The sequence below is a fragment of the Poecilia formosa genome, unplaced genomic scaffold (assembly GCF_000485575.1).
Source record: "Poecilia formosa unplaced genomic scaffold, Poecilia_formosa-5.1.2 Scaffold199, whole genome shotgun sequence".
In the NCBI taxonomy this organism is placed as follows: domain Eukaryota; kingdom Metazoa; phylum Chordata; class Actinopteri; order Cyprinodontiformes; family Poeciliidae; genus Poecilia; species Poecilia formosa.
Genome location: NW_006800138.1, coordinates 436,656 through 449,824, shown reverse-complemented (window position 1 = coordinate 449,824; position 13,169 = coordinate 436,656). Strand labels below are relative to the sequence as shown.

At 37.0% G+C, this 13,169-nt stretch overlaps 1 long non-coding RNA gene across 1 annotated transcript; it reads right to left on the bottom strand.

Moving 5' to 3' along the window:
* Positions 1 to 5,873: 5,873 nt before the first annotated feature.
* Positions 5,874 to 7,040, bottom strand: LOC103148156 (uncharacterized). Its single transcript, XR_477324.2, has 2 exons — positions 6,957 to 7,040; positions 5,874 to 6,517 (listed from the first exon to the last, which is right to left on the bottom strand). It is a non-coding gene; the product is annotated as an uncharacterized LOC103148156 (long non-coding RNA).
* Between the last annotated feature and the right edge of the window lie 6,129 nt (positions 7,041 to 13,169).

Below are 13,169 nucleotides of genomic sequence, written 5' to 3'. Positions count from 1 at the left end.
AAAAAGTCTGCATAAAATGTGCTAATTTGTAGAATTTATTTGTAAAAGTATTAACTAAAAACATGTTGACAAGACCCCACAACTCATAATTACTTATATATTCAATTCAGTTGAAAAAGGCTTTTTTATACAGTCTTGGTGAAAGAAAATTGCACCCTCTTTTTTAATTCTTTTGGTGAGGAGATAATAACAATAATCTTCCCAAAATAATAAAAAATACAGAGTGCTCATGTTGATTAAACAGGATTAAAAATAGAAAGTGTAAAAATAGAAAGTGAAACCGCTTCTTCAAAAGCAGAAACTGTCACCTCCAGGGAATAAGGACTGAACATTTTTATCACAATATCTTGTGATACGATTCTCTTAATGATAAAAGTGACTTAAAAGAAACTATAACTTCTTTGTGCAACAATCACAGCCCCAAAAACACTGAAAAACTACCCATTTGAAAAGTTAAAGAAGTGTAATTTATATCTGGAAGGCCATAAATTGCATTTTGTGATATTTTTAAACTTATTGGCATTCAATACAAAGAGTAAAAAATAATTCTGACAATACTGTCAGTTTTGTTTTTTTGTTTTTTAAACATCAATAAGTGGAATTTATCCTTCTCCAAGTAAATCAAACTTCTTATTATAAACGATTTTTCACAACAAACACGACGACAGAAGAGTGGAAGAGTTATGAGTTTATGCAGGACTTGAGTCAAATGTAATGTCATCTATCTGACAGCTATTTTTATTTGAGAAAAAATATAGAAAACTCACATTTCCCTTCCAATTCTATATACTTTTTTCTGGCACATTAAATGATATAATGTTTGCAAATCATGAGCACAAAGCTCTTCTGATTTTACCTTAAAGAAAACCTTTTTGTGCCTTTGTGCACTCGAGGCTAGATTTAAATAAACAGTTTTTATATGTGAAACTGTAGAAATGAACCAGTGTGTGCTTTCCTTCTTACCACGACCGTATGTCTTCATTTGAACCCTGACATGACGTTTCTACCTTGGCAGCAATTTTCAACAATCCTGTCAGGTTTTCTGACGTTCAGCAATGGATGTAATGAAACGGAGCAGTGATGAGAGGCGGCCTTCTGCTCTTTACTCTGCTGCTGAACGCTTCAACCAGTTCATCTCCATTAGGGAGCAAATGAGTTGTCCAACACAACGGGGAAAAATGTTGCTCTGCCCTCCTGAGGGGCAACTACAGTAACCCCTCTCCCCAGAGGACAAGTAATTACTGAAACCTTTAAATCCCATTTAAAAACAATAATTAAACAATTTAGTTCTGCTTACTGTATTAATTATGAAGCCACATGTGGACAGTGGTTGTAATGGAGAATACATGTCTGCACTAAAATTGGCAGCAGTTATGTATTTCCAGTGGTGGGCTCAGCTAGTTAAAAAGTTATGTTCGCTAAACAAGAATCAATTGTGTGCTTAGGGGTTCAGCAGAAGTTTAAAAAATAACTGAAGCTAAGGCTAAACTGCTAAATAAATAAAAAGACATTTAGCAGACACTAAGTGCTAAACCACTAAACCGCTAAACTGCTAAGCCGCTAAACCACATCACAAATCTTCATCTCCTTCCTGTTGATGACAGGTGTGAGATTCGCAAATAGCAAAGTCCTCAGTTTCAGTTTTGGCATCTGATTTTGCTACATATTATCACTTTAAAGTTGTATGATCAAAGTTGAAAACGTGATGTGACATAAAGTTCATCCAAGTCGTAAAAAATAAGCAACATTTTATAGGAATAATTGGTTTAAAAGACTCAGAAATCTTGAAAAAAGTTGTCATCCTGAAATCCAAGTGGCTAATGGGAAATATGAAACACCTGCGACCTGAGAGGCGAGCATACAGACTTTATGTTTGTATTCACAGTCGGAAGATTTTTACAGTAACTGGAAGACTGTAAATCCTGGCCTAAAATCTCAGAGAAGCCAGCGCTGTCGCTGCCGGCCGCTCATTTGTCTTCATCTGGATGAACTCCTTATGCTTCATGTGCTTCTAATTCTCTCACTTTTTATTTGCTTTGTCATCAATAACAGCCAGCCACGGCGGACCGACAGGCAGCCAAGGAGAGCTGACATCAACAGACCCTCCTTGACAAATGTCCGCATAGAGTTTCGGGGTTTTTTTATGAATTTTCTTCTTTTTTTTTAAGTCCAAAGTGAGGCGGCTGCCGAGACCTTCGAGCAGCATCAGAGGTGGGAGAACACCAGCAGCGGCGAACTCTGGGTGTCGGAGCAATCAATCAGTCTGACCCTGCGCGCGCCCGGCTTTACGACCCAGACTGTACCCTTGATATCTGCCTAACGGAAACCCTGGCATTAATCTCTGTGCAGATTACACAGCAAAAACACAAAATCTTACTAAGTATTTACTTCTTTTGCAAATATCTTGTGTAAATGAGACAAAACTAACTTACAAGTAACTGTTCTGCAAGAAATAGGAGCTTGTTTTAAGTCAATATTTCCTTAATATAGGATAAAAAATACTCACTCTGTTGGTAGATTATTTCACCTATAACATGGGGGAAATGTTTTGTCATGAATGAAATAATCTGCTAGTGGAGCTAGTACTTTTTCATCAGCAATTATTGACTTAAAACAAGCGCCAATATTTTTGCTGAAAAGTTACTTGTAACTTGTGAAAACAGGTGACTGTTTTGACTGAAGTCATGAAGTGTCATTTGGCTAATTATGTCACTTTTACAGTAACTTTGAATTAAAAGTGTGATTATTAACTGAATGACACTTTGACATCTGTTCTAAACATCCATGACGTCTCCTTCATGTTAATGACGGAGTCGTGTTAGTAACACCCTTTCAAATAAAGTGTTACTGTTTTGTCTTGTTTCAAGTGCATTGAGATATTTGCACTAGAAACTAGACCAAAAATTCTTGGTAAAGATTCTAATTATTCCACAGATTATTATAACTGAAATAATCTGCAGTTGAATACTGTGGAACTACTGCCTTTTCATCAATATTAAGGAATAATGTACTTAAAAAAAGTTCCTATATCTTGCTGAAGTTCATCTCATCTTCTTTCAAGTGCATTAAACCAAGAATACTTGATGAGATTTAGTATTTTTGCAGTGTGTGGTTATGAGAGCAGCTTCATGGGCGCCACATGCCGTCCTTTCCTACTGTACATGTACAACTCAATTCCCTGGATGCTCTTAAGGTCTCTTTTTATCGACCAGCTATGCTCTATGTCCGTCTACATCAATGAAATCCCCACCAGACAAGCAGTGTTTTTCTTTCCCGTTGAGTTTCAAACTGTCGCACCAAAAGGACACAGACATCATTTGCTGGAAATCACTGACAAATGAACTTTCAGATAATTCTAAACCACATTTTTTCCAAGGCAATAACATTTTAGGAAAAGGTTAATCTTTCACAATCGACAGATATCTAATTTCCAACTCTCAGCAGGCGAATGAAGTTACATCAAAACACCTTCAATCCAGACACTGCAGGGGAGCGCCGAGGGAGGGGATCTGCTATCATATGGCTGTTGTGACTAAATCATTCCTGCCTCACAGCTGTAGGAACCTTTCAGTGTTGGTCCTAATCACTTCCATCCAGTTCAATCAAGAACTTTTAATCTTCCTCTGACGCCGTCAGCAGTCGAATCCCTTCAGATTTGTTGTTTCTTTTCTTTCTCTCCAGCGCTCCGACCGTTTTTGAAGTGCATGTGTCTCATCTGTTCAGCTTTACTGTTAATATGATTCAGATTTACTGTCCAACTCTTTATAGTTGCAACTGTTAATCCTCAGGAGTCCAGTTCGGTACTCTTAACTGTGTCCAAAAATTTAATTTCAACAAAAGTACTCTCTGTTGACTCCTTTGGGACATAGTGACATGAGAACCATGTTTGTCTACAGAGGTTTGCAGAAGCTTTAAGTCATCCAGACTTTCTTAAAATCTTTTTGAAATTGACTCAAGTAATAGTTTTTGGTGTACTACAACTTTTTCTGTGTTTTTCCTTTGATTTGGTTGCTTTTCAGCTCACAAGACAGAAGCAGGTTTTCTTCCAGTGTATCATAATCCTGGCGGGCCACCAGACTTTACTTGCCCCACCACCAGGCTAATCATCGGCTAATTATCTTTTGTTTATTTTAAATAAGGTTTTTATACGCCAGTAACCATGACAGTAAAGACGGATTCAGCTGGGTTTGTAGCTGACACATTAAACTGTGATGCCTGCTTTGTACCTCTCCATTTTTGTAACTTTTAGCATTTTTTTAACACAAAAACACTTTGGACCGCTGGTGGATGTCCCTAACGCCACTTACCATCCAGGCTTAGCAGGTTTTCTAGGGGAAACCTTGACAAGTATCCACAAGAAATAGAGGATAAAATGCAACATTGGTAAAATACAATGACCACAACGGGGGGGAGAAGAAGTGGAGGAACTGCAAGTCTTGGCTGCAGACACACTGAGGATGCAAACAGGTGTGAGAGTCTGAAAATAAAATATATTGAGCTTATTCCTTAACAGACAAGAGGTCAACAAAGTGTCACCTAAAACCTGTCAGAGGAATCTAAGATTAACCTTCAATAATAGAAATATGTAGCAGAGTGATAGGAATTATCAGCACTGCCTCCTCCTTCATGCACAGCATCGAGTTCCTCATAGTCAGCAGATTTACTGAATCTATTACGAATTTAAAACGACTTTTCAGTCATGAACAACCCTGCTTATTTGTTTGTATTAAATTTGCATACTTGAGGTGGTCAGTGAAATGGAATATCATCAAAATGTTTATTTCTTTAAATTAATCAGATCCCAAATCAAAGCATTCTGCTTTGTTCACCACTGATTTTGAGTGGTATGGTTTACAGCAGATGGAAAAAAAAAAATTCTCTCACAATTATACAAGCAGAATTTTAGTACAGAAAGCTTGATCCACTGACTGCTAATTGGCTGGAGTTTCTTTTGCATGACTTACTGAACCAATGCAGCATGGCATGGAGGCCATCAGTCTGTTGCCATGGTGAGGAGTTCAGAAAGCCCAGGTTGCTCTCAGTCTGAGGCTTGTTGGTTCTGGTGTCGTTTTGCTGACCAGTCACACCATGACCTGGCACCTTTAGCAGAGCGGACCGGTACCAAGTCCTGCTGGAAACATAAAGTCAACTTCTCCATGAAGCTTATCAGCAAAGTGAAGAATGATGATGATGATGATGATGATGATGATGATGATGATGATGATGATGATGATGATGATGACGACGACGATGAATCAGCAGATGACATGGAACCGAAAACCGTCACTGACTTTAAACTTCACACTGGACTCCAAGCAGACTCAGTCCACACTCTGACAAAGCGGCTACTTTTTCCTTCCACTCAACTTCTCATACATTTGATTGGATACATTATTTGTCCATATGTTTTAATTTGTTTCACTTTTGTGTATCCAGGTTGTTGTATGTTGCAGATTTCTGCACAGGTCCCTCTTGAAAATGAGATCTGGATCTCAACGGGTTTTACCTGGTTAAATAAAGGATTTCTTTTTTTAATAAAAAAAAACTCAGCTTCTTTGCAGATGGAAGAGCTTTACCATTCTAGCTATCAATTAAGCAGTCTTTATTGCGTAGATCATATTATTGACATAACACTATTATTTTTATTTGAATTTTCAGTTTCAAGAAAAGCTGACTTTTTTTTTACCAGATTTTTCTTGCCATTTTTAATCTCAATGAGATTTGTCTGGTGAAATAAAGGTTAACCAAAATTAAAAAAATAATCCTCCACAAAACATCTCTGTGCTTAATGAATCTACTTTCAATTCAGTACAAGTTTATTTCACCAACCCCAGCACAGCAAGAAATGTTACATGATAAAAACAAAGCAAATGTTTTGTAGCCACAGACTAATTTACAGGCTCAGTCCTTGGTTGGACCTTTTTTAAAGTACATTTAAGATAAAAAGACCTTTCAGGAACATTCACTGAGGCGCACCTGTACGTTCTGTTTACGTCTCCACCAAGGTGTCAGCGCTTGTGAAACATGCTACCATCTCCTGTTACCCCTCTGCTCTGATGATGATAGCTGTTACGGTCGAGTGTCTGAGTGGTTGTGAAATCTCAGCAGGTGTTTCTTTATTTTCAGAGTTGAGCCATGCAGGAAATCAAATAAATGGTTTCTTTCAGGGCCTCGGAGCGTCTGAGGAAGGCGCCTGAGGCCAGCGGATCTCAGAGCGAAGTGAAGGAGGAATTTAAGGATCTTTCACTCGTCAGCCGATCATCAGCAGGTGTTTCCATCTGGAGCAGCTTGAATAGAGCTGTTCTTGGAGGAGCTCTGTGTCTGTCTGGTGCTTTCCTTCGTGGGTTGTTGAGATCAGATGCTTTACAAACACCTGCAAAAGTGTGAACCGCTTCAATGTTGTGTCACTTCGTCTCCCTGAAGCTTCAACGTTACGTTTTTGGGAGGAATGGGAGTCGATGCAGCTCATCAGGTGATTGTAGCAAAGTGTTTTGGAAACTAGAAGTTTGAAGTACAGCTTAAAAATGCAAGAACAGACAACAGAAGAATTTCATATTTTGGAAATAATGGAAACATGGTGGTCTACAAGTTGGTGTTTTCCATCAGTTTCTTTTTTCTTATTTAATCTGATTAAAGACTTTGCTTTCCAGCATAGGCTGAGCTGCACTTGGGTTCTCCATTCAACACCAAACATGAACGATAGTAGACATTAAATCTGCAGGAAATAGATTGTTCAGCTCATTCTATCAGTCCAAATTTAGAAGTCAAGAATGAATTGTTGGGTTTCATATCACTGTTTCTCGCTATAAATAGCACAACAAACTGAATATCTTCCGACAACAACAATTCAATAATATTTAGCAGCTAAATCATTCTTGTTTAATCCTCTTTCACTGACATAAAATTATATTGTTAGCACTCTTACTCAACGATTTATTTTAAAAGATCTTTCTCACCAACGCCAGAGGAAGAACAGACAGATGTCTGCGGATGTGTCGGGGCCCGATGGCAAGCAGGATGTGAGCCAATCGGGTCACATTTACATCGCTCTGGACGTTGAGCGCTGTGGCGACCTTCACACAGTCACGACATTCATATTAGAGTCCAATAAGTTCACAGTCAAAGCAACAAAGGGATTCTTGTCCAGTTTGGTTTTGGATCTCAGTGTGGAAGTCAAAGGAAATGATGGTGATTCAAAGCAACCATGTGACTAAAGATCACACCAGATGGTTCATCTGAGACTTAGGGGGCAAAGGTCAAATTGCAAAAGCAAATAGTTAGAAACAGAAATACCAGCATGATGAAAATCTATTTGCGTCAGCAGAATCCCTAATGAAAAGCTAAGAAATCAGTGAAACTGTTTTGTCTTCAGTATTTGTCGTTTTCTTAAGATGACATTTAAATGCTTCTTTTTCTTCAAGGTTGTCTGTTTCTGTCTAAACCTGCTCATGCTTGCAGGGCCACAGAGGAGGTGGCCAATTCTTCAAAATCTTTAGGGTCTGTGTTTCATCCCGGCTTTGACGGAGCAAAGTAAACCCCAGAAATAATGTTTCTCCAAGCTTTCCAGCATCACAGCTGCACTGCAGCACCCAGCGCATTCATTTCCCTCTGGTCCTCCAGGTTATTGCTCCATGGTCTGATGCAGCTTCATATGGTCACATAAAGGAGGGAAAATGACAATACAGACATCTGACTCTACAGTCTTTGCTGGGGTTAGCATCGAGGTTCAATGTCTCAGAGTAAAACCCACCCAGTGTCCTCTGGAGACCGATTCCAGCAGACTTCATAGTCTGAGCGGGAGAAATTTGAAGCGCCTGAAGGAGTCAAACTAGCAACGTGAGGAGCTTTGGATGAACACACTGACCTTTTGCATCGAATCCAGAGCAGGCGTTGCATGTTGTTGACCTAAATGAGAACTGCTGCAAGCAAATTAAATCATTCATATGTACAGCAAAGAAATAAATAAAAAAAATTCATTTGTTCATCTAAAGAGTTTCTGTTTTGTTGAATCATCCTGGTTTTAATTGAGATCCTCATTCAACTTCTTCAACTTTGAAAATGGTGCCAAATATTTCAGATTTTTATGAATTCTTCTGGAATGTATTTAGTACTGCAAGAGAAAAAAGGTTTTCTAGAGTAACAACGCCATTTTTGACATTAGTTAACTTGACCTGTTCAACCATTTAACCCAAACATCCAAAGTCACCACCTTCAACCGCCTCTAAAATCTGCAGCTTTTCATTATTATTACTATTATTATTATTGGTCTGATGTAATATTTTAATTTTAAATGTTTTCATTAACTGTAAACAGATATAAAGGCTTCCAAGTATCCATCTGTGTCCAATTAACTTTGTAAAGTGTTCCACTTCATGATAAATGAACTTTTCAATAATATTATGATTTATTGAACATAAAATAAATTGACTTTAATGTAACAGGAACATGTTAGGCTTAATGTGTTTGTGTTTCTACTGCAAAGTGATTCAGCTGATCAGTCTGTATTGATCGGTGATCTGATGAGTTCATCTGAACCTGCTCAGTTTCCTGCTTGTGTTCTGGTTGCAGGGCGCCATCTAGTGTTTTCACAGGTTAAAGCACTCAGTTTATTCACATCGCGCCAAATCACGACACGTCATGTAGAGGCACTTCAGAAAAATTTTATTTATTTTAAATTCATGTCAAGTTTCATCACACATACATTCCAGCTGATCCTAGTTATCAATTAGTGCATTAAGTCAAATAAAAAGTTTCTATCTCAAGAAACCAGCAGTCCCTCCTCCAGTAACACACCACAGCTAAACTGAACACCAGACCAGGTGTAGCTTCTATGGAGTAAAAAACTGAAAGAATATATAAAGTTAACAGTTGAAGTAACCATAAATAATGCAAATTGGAGAGTATTAGAAGAAGAAAGTGGTCAGTTTGTCCTCCATTAGCCAAGCCTACTGGCAGCATAACTACCAAGATAGCTCAGGAAAACTTAGGCTAGTCTGACCATAAGCTGCTTTACAAAAAGGAAAGTTACAGTCTTAAAAGTAGAGCCAATAAAAAATGGGAGAAATATGATCTCTCTTTTTAATTTCCCATCAAAACGTGCGTGTTGGATCAGTTGAAGGCTTTTAACTGCATTTAGTAGACTTCCTGCTAGTGAGGAATTACAAAAGTCCAGCCTGGAAGTAACAAACGCAGGGACGAGTTTTTCAGCATCACTTCTAGACAGAATATTTCCAATTTGGGAATATTCTGGAGGTGAATGATGATGGTTTGAGTTTTATTGCAGAGGAAGAGAGAGAGAGAGAGAGAGAGAGAGAGAGAGAGAGAGAGAGAGAGAAAGACAAAGAGAGAGAGAGAGAGAGTGAGAGAGTGAAAGAGAGAGAGAGAAAGAGAAAGAGAGAGAGAGAAACAGAGAGAGAGAGAGAAAGAGAGAGAGAGAGTGTATCTCATACATTTGACATTTCTACTCTGATTCTGTTGCAAAAAAGCTAGAGAGAGAGAGAGAGAGAATGAGAATGTATCTCATACATTTGACATTTCTACTCTGATTCTGTTGCAAAAAAGCTCAAGTTATTTGTAAAGAAGTGATTATCACATTTCCAAATGTTCAGTTGTATTTAAGTCTGGACTTTGACTTGGCCACTCTAACACATGAATATGTCCTGGAAGGCTTACAGTTGTGCCATATCTTTCCATTTGTTTATGATGTTCTGAGTGGAGCTCTGTGAGATGTTCAAGGCTTGTTTTATTATATTATACGTGAATTTATCTTTAACATCTCCACATCATTCTCCTTGTTGCCTTGTTCCCATGAAGCTGTTTCTTCACCACTGTTCACTAATAAACCTCTGAGGCCTTCACCAAACAGCTGGATTTATACTTAGATTAAATTGTTACAGAAATGTGGACTTTTTTTATTTTGGTTGGTTGCACCAGATTTTATTTAAAGCAGGTCTGTGTAACTTTTATAATCCCTAATTCTACCTAATTAAAACTCGTTATGAGCCGCAAATGTTACCTGAGTGAAAAAAGCACATGGTCTTTGAAAAATATCATAATATTGGAAATTTGTTGCTATTTCTTTAAAAAAAAAAACACAATGTTATTTATATATTTTCTTACAGATTTCTGATAAAAAAATATGTCTTTAAGAAAATCTGGCTTTTTTTAGTGTCATTCTTTTTTGAAAATGTATTTTTTCATGAAAAAAGTGAAACATTGCTGCATTTCTTGTTATATTAGTTTTTTCTTTATAGTTTTTACTCAGAGTTCAAAAGAGCCATTTTGGAAGACCCAAAGAGTCACTTATGGCTTTTTCCTCTTTGTGAGATCAAAATAAGTGATTTGAATAAGAAAAATGTATTTTATTTCACAAATAAAATATTTCATTACAATTCTAAAAGTTTTTATCACTATTTATTTATTTATTTATTTATTTATTTATTTTTAAATAAAATAACTTTATTCCAGTGAATAACGAAAAGACAAATTGCCCTAAATAGTGATGAAATACAGCACGGGCATAACTTTGAGCTGTTTCAGATTGTTCCCACCAGAGGGCGCCATTGATCAAACTATCAAAGCGCCTGTTGATTTTTTCCCCCTCAAGTCGGTCGGTAAGACTTTCTTATGGCAACACGTTGTACGTTTGACTTCTCTTTTCTTTTTTTCGCGACACCAAAGTTTTCTGAACTTTTCCTCATATTTAAAATGTTTTACCACATTAGTGAGGACAAACTCACAGAGAGACGGGAAGTAAACGCACCAGACCTCTGAATAATTTGGACCAAACAGCCCGTTAGTCTCTGTGAGTCGATTAAAAAAATAAACGCATATTTATATGGACCTTTATGACATCGAGACTTATGATAATACTAATAAAAGTATGATTATTATTATTATTATTATTATTATTATTATTATTAATATTATTATTATTATGTTAACAAATATATTTTTTCCTCTTACTATTTGATTAGTTTCCCCGTTTCTCTTATTAGTTAATAATTTTTCGTTCATACAAAACAATAAAATCGAGTTTAAATTTGAAGTTACCTGCAGGTTTCTGATAGATCCAACTCCTCCATGGAGTTAAATTGTTACATTTGCAGTGATCACCAGCCTGGCAGCTTCATCTCTGGCTGCAGATGAGGTGCGAGAGGGAGGGGGGCGGAGGGGGGGTGTTGGGGTACCAATTTTTCTGTCATTGATCTTCCTCCGGATGAGAACCATATCTGCCCCACATTTAACCTGCTACGGCGGCTGAGCAGCGCTTCTGTCACATATTTATAGATATTTATTTTCCTCCGATATGTGATCATTTCAGAAAGACCTTCAAATAGGATAATAAAATAAAGGCACACAATCAGAGGAAAATACAGGAGGATAAATTAGAAATAGAAGGCCATTTACAGGATTGGAAAACGCGCGTCTGCTGCATCTCCTGAAAGCTTGAAGAAATACAGTCAAAATTGTGAATCACGTCGCGTTGAAAACCTCTTAAAACCCACAATCCCTCCGCGGTGAGCAAATCAGACGCAAGGTGCATTTTTTTTTTTTTTTTTGCCGGAGCCTTTTAAACACTAACGGTGCCATATTTCACTCTCTCAAGCTCCTCACATCTCCATAAAATATTACAGCACTCAGGGTGATGAGTGGAGTCGCGCTTTCTCTGCAGAGCAGCCCGACTCAGAAGTAAAAGCATCACATGTTTGTTTTGAACACTAAAATTAGGACTAAATAAAAGACTTTGCAAGTTTTATGCGCAGTTCTGGTGAAAACTAGAATAAGAATTAAAATGTTTGTTTTTAACTCATCTGTATAAATAAAAGTCTAACTGAATTTAAAGGGGAAAAGAAATTTAGACAGCGTCTTCTAAATCTGAAAACAAAATCAACTTTAAAGCCAATGATGGAGTTTTCTTAACAACTGTCTTCGAGTTCGTTTTTAAATTGCTTATAATGTTTCTTGTAAAAACGTAAATATTCTTTGCTGTGGAAGAAACGAACTCCACATGAGAGAGCTCATCACCAGGACCGCTGAAGCTCTCAATAGACTGCAGCTGATGATGCGTTCACGGTCTCCTCCAACATCACTTTTCTCACACCATCTTCAAGTTTAAAGCAGCTCGCCAGACTTTGCTATAAAATAAGTCAAACTCATTTTAGATATAAAATGTCATCCACATAACAACACAGTTTCTCTGTGGTTTTTTGCTTTTCTGTTTGAAATGTGTGTTTAATCAAGATAAAATTTTTCCTCCCAGCAAGATTTTATGCACACCTTTCATGACGTCACATAAGACAACTAATTAGGGTTATTTTTATTATGACAATTTTCTGTTTTTTCCGTTTTTGTTTGTATCTGCATGTCTCTAATTGCTCATTCGGTTTATTTTTATTTTTATTTTATTTATTTAGTTATTTATTTTTTGCGTTCTTTGTAACCCCAGGAAAATATCATAACTGTAAAAATGAAAAGACAGGAAAATTATAGAAACATTTTTTGCCACATTTTATAAATCTCTGTGGAACTTCATGATTGAGCTTTTTGAGATGTCATCAGCGTAAATGCACACAAACATGAATTAGCAGGGCTTTATTCTCCTTTAGTAAGCTCTTGGAAAATGCATGAAAATTCATACTTCATTTCTCATCTGTCTTCTTATACCTGGTGTGTATTTATTAGTGGAAAGAAAAATAGACCACCAGCATCTTTAATTTCAGTTTTTGCACAGAAGAACTTAACCTTTAATATCAAGAAAACTTAAAGCAATCATATTGAAATTGATAACAACAGAGTTTAGGCCAAATTTTAATATCCTTCATTCATTCACAGAAGATTACAATATAAATATGGGATTATTTTTCTTTTTGTCTTATTAGAGGTAAACTTTCTCACTTGGCAGTGACCTGGAACACGCTGCGCCACAGAACACCTCACCTAAAATCCCCCATAGTTTGGATTTTATTTGTCAGTATGCGATATACTTAAAATTATGCTAAATAGATGTGTCACACCCTTCTCTCGAAGTGCTAATGTAATAAAGAAAGGCTTCATTAGAGCTGCTGTCATTATGAGAAAAACGGAGTGTGGAAACGTTTTGGCTGAATCTTCCACCTCAAACCTCAACAAAGATCCCTACAGGAACACTTGTTGCACAATCATCACCA